Source organism: Sus scrofa, chromosome 4 (assembly GCF_000003025.6).
Source record: "Sus scrofa isolate TJ Tabasco breed Duroc chromosome 4, Sscrofa11.1, whole genome shotgun sequence".
Lineage (NCBI taxonomy): Eukaryota > Metazoa > Chordata > Mammalia > Artiodactyla > Suidae > Sus > Sus scrofa.
Window position 1 is genome coordinate 70,225,040 of NC_010446.5, and position 6,677 is coordinate 70,231,716.

The following is a 6,677-nucleotide window of genomic DNA, read 5'->3' on the forward strand; positions in this document are numbered from 1 at the left end:
TCCGGCGTTGCTGTGAGCTGTGGTGTAGGTTGCAGACGCGGCTCGGATCCCGCGTTGCTGTGGCTCTGGCGTAGGCTGGTGGCTACAGCTCCGGTTTGACCCCTAGCCTGGGAACCTCCATATGCCACGGGAGCGGCCCAAGAAATAGCAAAAAAAAAAAAAAAATCCAACTAGGAACCATGAGGTTGCAGGTTCGATCCCTGGCCTTGCTCAGTGTGTTAAGGATCTGGTGTTACCATGAGCTGTGGTGTGGGTCGCAGACTCGGCTCGCATCCTGCATTGCTTTGGCTGTGGCATAAGCCAGGGGCTACAGTTCCGATTAGTCCCTTGCCTGGGAACCTCCATATGCCGAGGGAGCGGCTCAAGAAAAGGCAAAAGGACAAAAAAAAAAAAACAAAAAAAACAAAAAACAAACCAAAAACCAAAAAACAAAAAAACAAAAACAAAACCTTCAGGGGTTCCAGTTGCAGCTCAACAGAAAGGAATCTGACTAGCATCTATGAGGACACAGGTTCAATCCCTGGCCTCACTCAGTGGGTCAGGGATCCAGCGTTGCCTTAAGCTGAGTTGTAGGTCACAGGTGCGGCTCAGATCCTGCATTGCTGTGGCTGTGGTGTAGGCCAGCGGCTACAGCTCCAATTGGACCCCTATGTCATGGGTGCAGCCCTAAAAAGACCAAAAACAAAACAAAACAAAACAAAACAAAACAAAACAAAAAAAACCAGAAAAACCAAAACCAAAAACACCTTCTATCAATTGCTTGGAAAAGCTGTATTTTTTCATATATGCAAAGCAAATGGATACCAATGGTATTATTATTATTATTATTGCCAAACCAAACAGCAGAGGTCTGAGACTGGAACTCCCAAAGGTGTTTTTTTAGTGAACGTTTTTCTGGTATGGTCTGCCTTCCACTTAACTGAATACTTGGAGAGCAGAATGTTCTAAATACTTGGAGAACAGAGCCCATGTTTGTGTCTGAAGTTTATTTGGCTTTGTGTATTACATTTTCCTGTCCTTGTTAGAAAAATCAAGAAGTTTACAATCACTGTGAATACCATTTGGTATTGACAAAATGGTAATTTCAAGATAAGATATAAGAATTAAAGACAAAGGAAGAAGAAAAACCCAAGCATATTTCCCGTGGGTGTGAATCAGCTGAGGTTCTTCCTAAAGGATGGAGGTAAGCATATTAAGAGAGAGTGTCTGCTGTATTTTAATTATTATTTCACAATGCCAGAGCACTGGCTTGAAGCTCTGACCTACTAAGTCTTAATCCTTGAAACAGTCAAAAGGCTCAGGGTAAGAAAGTGACTCGCGTGTGATGAAATCTCCCTGTTCCTCTAGGTTCCAGTGGTCAGAACCATGGTAGGTTAGGGCAGCTAACTACAATAAGTGTCAGCAGAAGTGGGTTCCTCTGTATTTCTTTAGCTTTCACCATTAGTTTAGTGTGCAGCGGTATTGCCTACTAAATATACACAGTGCAAATATTCTAATCAGCGAGGTCTTTAATGTTTGTTAGTGAAATGATGGATTGAATTCTGCACCCAGTGTTGACCTGATGCTGTAAATGTGTAAGCTGATGAGCTACGAAATTTGTCAAATTCATGGTAATTATTTTTCAGCTTATGGCAATTTTAATTCATTGGTCATCTCATTGAGTGCACCATACCAAGCTATGACAGCAAAAAACAAACAAACATTTAAGATAATTAGGTGAAAATTCTTTCATCATTTGAGTTAAGAGAAGTGATCTAAAATGTTTTGAAAACTATATTCAGCATAATTAATTGAATTAGTATCAAAATCATATTTTCTGTGCTTTTTATTTAGCAAAACCACCTAGCATATATGGTTATAATAGCATTTGCTATCTCTTTTTATAACTAGCATTTTTGGGGTAAGTAACATGGGATGAAGCTATAGTACAGGAGCTAAGAATTTGGGGTCTAAAATCAGGCCATCAGTTCTGCTATTGACTAGCTGAGTAATCTCGAGTGAACTGCTCTATTTCTGTGCCTCAGTCTCTTCATCTATCAAAAGATGATAGGAATGGTACTTACTGTCTTGAGATGTTGTGAGGATTAAATGAGATAATTCAAGCCTTTATATAGTAAGCATTCAATAAGTGTTAGCTCATTTTAGCCTTTGATGATGTCTCATCCTAAAAAGCTGAAATACACAAGGAAGGACTGGTTGGTCAGCCTTGAGTTATTAATTAGGAACCAGTGGTTGGAGAAGAAGTGAAAATATCTCAAAATCTGTTCCTGCAGGTAACAGAAACACCAAGGCTGCAAGGTCTGCAGAAGAAATAAAAATATTCTGAGTCAATCAAGGACTCCAGTCCTTGATTCAACTCAACTTTATGAGGAAAGACCTGCCCCCTCCTCCCTAATTAAATGGAGCTCACGGTGGATTGATTTAGAGACCAATGTCTTCAGCACAGACACAGGAAACTTTCTTTGGGACGAAGAAGCACCTAGTTATAAATAATTAATAAAAACAAAACCACATTGGTGATGGGAGGAATTTAGAAAATACAAATAAATAGGGAGATTTAAATCACTAGAGGAGAATAAAATTTCTTCACGAAGTGATGACTACTACTACTATTCTGGTGTAAAGAGTGTGTATGTGCAAATTGACACTTATAAAAATAAGATCGCCTGGGTCATATTATAATCTGTTTTTATTTCCCTGAATACTATAGTCATTTTTTTTCCTGGTATGTTTATGTTCTGTGGCATATTTATGCAGCATAATTATAAGTAGTTTCCTACATTTATTTAATGCCTACATCATAGTTGATTTCACCACCCTGTTATTGAATATCTGGTCCATTTCCTACTTTTGCTACTATAAATAGCATGGCAGTGAACATCTGGGCCTACTAAATATTAGCGTGTGTGGAAGTATGTGTGTATTTGTATACACACACGCACACGTTTATAACACACACATTTCAGGTTCTCTATTTTCTGTTTCTCTCTCTCAAATGTTAAATATTTTCATTTCTCCATACTTTAAAGGTAATGTAAAAGATAATGAGGCCAGAAATAAAAGTGAGCTCTATGAAACAACAGCATTTTAAACATTATTTTACATGGTTGCTAAAAGGAACTTGGACAACATTATTTTAAAGGACCAATTTGAGGACATAGTAAGAGCAAAGGCAAGACCCAGGTGACAGTCTTATATAAAGATGCCATATATACATGTCATTCATATGCATAGATACGTGTGTGCACTGCTTCCTTAGAAGGAAGTGATCACATTTGATGGCTCGCAGCCCATCTTGGAGACTGACTCCTCTCCATCCAGCCCTAAAAATCAGAGGGACTTCCGTTTCAGCAGAAGGTGGTTAATGTCATGTTCTGCCTAAACTGGACACAGATCTGGGTGTCCAGGTGCATTATACAGGTGTCTCTGGTCTTGAGTAATCATCTGAGCACCGTATCTTTGACCTGTTCAGTGTATCTATGGCTGGCTTGTTGATGCACAGAGTTCTGGGGCCATTGAGTACAAATGGGAAACTAACTTATAACCAGCTGGTGGAGACAGCACCAGCAAGCCTTCAGAGAGCATGATGGCAGAGCAGTTCTAGGAGATGACAGTGGCCGGCTGACTACCATGGTCTGCATGAGCTAAGGGCAGCAGCTAGGGAGGGCAAGCTTAGCGTCTTTTCCCCAAACAACCCTTTTAGCACTATGACTAAGCATAAGGGTCCCTTGCACCTACCTGTCACCAGCCAAGACTTTCAGGAGGAGCAAGCAGTGTGGGAGAGCATGAACAGTATGGATGGAGACAGCTGCTTTTGTGACTGTGATCTTTACCTAAGTCATCCCTTGTGCAAGGGCTCCAGAGGGGAAGGTGTGAGTGGCTCCCCCAGAAAAGCAGCAGCAGGCATACCAGGTTGACCTGGTCGGCTTGTCCCTGCATCAGCAATGGCAGCCACCAAGCATGTTGGGTCTTAGGGACTTGGAACTGGCCCAGCAACTTCCACAAGAGGAATGCTGACAGCAGCAAGCTGTCCAGCCTGTGGCAACATGAGTCCCAGTGCTGTGGAGGAGAGGGGCCCATCTGGATGAGCAGCAAGAGTCACACTGTGTCACCTGTAGCCTGCCCAGTGCTGAGCTGCTCTGCTCCTCTTTCAAAGGCCATGGCTCTTTTCACTTGCTCCCCCAGCTCAACCCCTGAGATATATTTCTCTTGAAAGAAAACTAAAAAGAATCGCTATACCATCGGCTAGTAACTTTGTCATGGCCTCGGTTGAAGGAGGTGTGGCAATTGGCAGTTCTGCATTTCGTAGTTATGAAATTTGTGTCACTCTTCTTAGCTCCTTATGGTTATATTTTAGTATTGATTGTTTAAAACAATTTCAGTAGGAAAAGTGGTAAGGAATTTGTTTCTAAAGATGTTGTCCACAGTTTAAGCAGTTTCAACAAAATTTTTCACAAGTATACACTTGAGACCATCTTCAACAAAATTTCAGAGACCAAGAACTTCTTTTATGTGTGTGTGTTTGTGTGGGTGTGTGCATGCATGTGTGTTTTAATCCATTAGAAGATTTAGTCTGGATCTGCCTGACATGCGGGTGATAGGTTTCTATCTCTTGGTCTAATTAACACCTTTAATCTTTTTTAATGGTTAGGCATTCTCTCTTTGGTTTTGAGGCATGCTAAAGATAAAAGCACGTGGGATCCTGGAGGTTAATCCTTCCTGTTCTTTATTTCTTAATTTCTGCCAGGGGGATTCCCTTTCCATCATGGCTATTTATTCAGGAACCCTGATGATATATGCTTTGAGTAAGAGAGAGTTGGTTTAGAACTACCATCCAATACTACTAGATGCCAAGTGATAGGGGTTCTAATTAATAACTGCTAAATCAACACAACTCTAATTTCTTATTTATCTTTTTTATTATTGTGGCTAAGAAAGTAATCAAATTAATGCTTTTAGAATTAATATTGAACCCAGGTAGTACCATTCCTAGAATCATTCTAGTGAAACTGTAACAAGAATGGCAAAAACAAAAAACAAAAAACAAAACGGATTTATGTAATCAAATATGTTACTGATGAATACAGCTTATTGGTGATGATTTGCTTTTTTTTCAATAATATAAAGTCTATTGAATTTCCTATGGTGTTGAGGATGATAAAAATGCATTAAATTTTGGTGCTAAATAAGTCATAGAGAATTGACTTTTCATCTTAGAATTCAGATTTTTCGAGTGTTAATATGTTTTACATAAGATAAACTGTTGTGATCATTTGCCCCAGAGCAATTTTTTTTAGAATTTTGGAAAATATGCTGAGAAGATTTTATGTGTAAAAATAGATTCTCTTTCAAGATCCTCCATTTGGATTTTTAGGTAAACTACAGATTTATAAGTATTTTGAAGTTAATGTAACATTTTCAATAGATTAGGATGGCTTGAGATTTCAGCTCAGACTAATATACTTTAATAAATTAAATATTAAACATATGTATATCTTTAAATATGACTGTATATAAGATATGTATAGATATGTATATGTATCTTCAACCAAGTTTGTCTGAGCCAATGTGCCTAATCTTCAGAATTATAACCGTGGAGGAGCTTTTCAGAATATGACTTGTTTCCTTTAAAAAAATGCAAAATTAAAATAGTCTCAATTTGACAAGGATTATTAAAGGAAATGTTCCTATGTTTCATACACACACATACAAAATCACACACATTCTAAAGATCTCTAAATAACTTTAGGTAGAAAAACTCATAGGTCAAAATGGAACAAATTCTTTGGAGAAAATACAAATATAGGTAAATTATAAATTCAGGCAATTTCGGAATTCTCTAATAGGCAGGTTTTTCGAGAAGGTTGGTAAAATATATGTGTGGAACACATTCACAAAGAAAAATGTAATAATTAGCTTTACCTTCACTTCTCAGTCTGGGCAAGGATTTCATTCTGCATGCATAACCACATAAGGTGAAAATGTCTTGGTCTAAAAGAGATTCGTTTTCTTCCCAAAAATATTCTCTTCAGCAATTTGTGAGAAGAAAAAAAGAGCAATAAATAATATAACAATAGTCTAATGAATGAGTTTGAATGTTACGTGCTTTGTTTCTTTATAAACCTAACTTCTCCAGGGAAAATAAATGATTATTTTTCATTCGCCCCTTTTAAAATATTTTTCTCTTTCTTGCTTTCTTTCTTTTTTTGGGGGGGGGGAGTGGCGTTTAGGGCTGAACCTGCAGCATCTGGAGGTTCCTAGGCTAGGGGTCAAATCAGAGCTGTAGCCGCTGGCCTACACCACAGCCACAGCAGCGCCAGATCCAATCCCTTTCTGTGACCTACACCACAGCTCATGGAAATGCCAGATCCTTAACCCATTGAACAAAGCCAGGGATCAAACCTGCATCCTCATGGATGCTAGTCAGATTTGCTTCTGCTGAGTCACAACAGGAACTCCTCTTTATTTTTTTCTGACTATGCAACTTTTATATGCTCATTGAAAAAAATCTAAGTTTAGAATGTATTTTTTAAACATTTAGTTATTATTTTATTTTTTTACTCAATGAATTTTATTACATTCATAGTTGTACAATGATCATCACAACCCAATTTTATAGCATTTCCATCCCAAACCCCCAGCCCATTCCCCCACCCCCAGTGTCTCCTTTGGAAACC

At 38.6% G+C, this 6,677-nt stretch overlaps 1 pseudogene; it reads left to right on the forward strand.

Moving 5' to 3' along the window:
• The window catches only part of LOC110260481, a 97,864-nt pseudogene extending 91,640 nt beyond the window's left edge, over positions 1 to 6,224 (forward strand).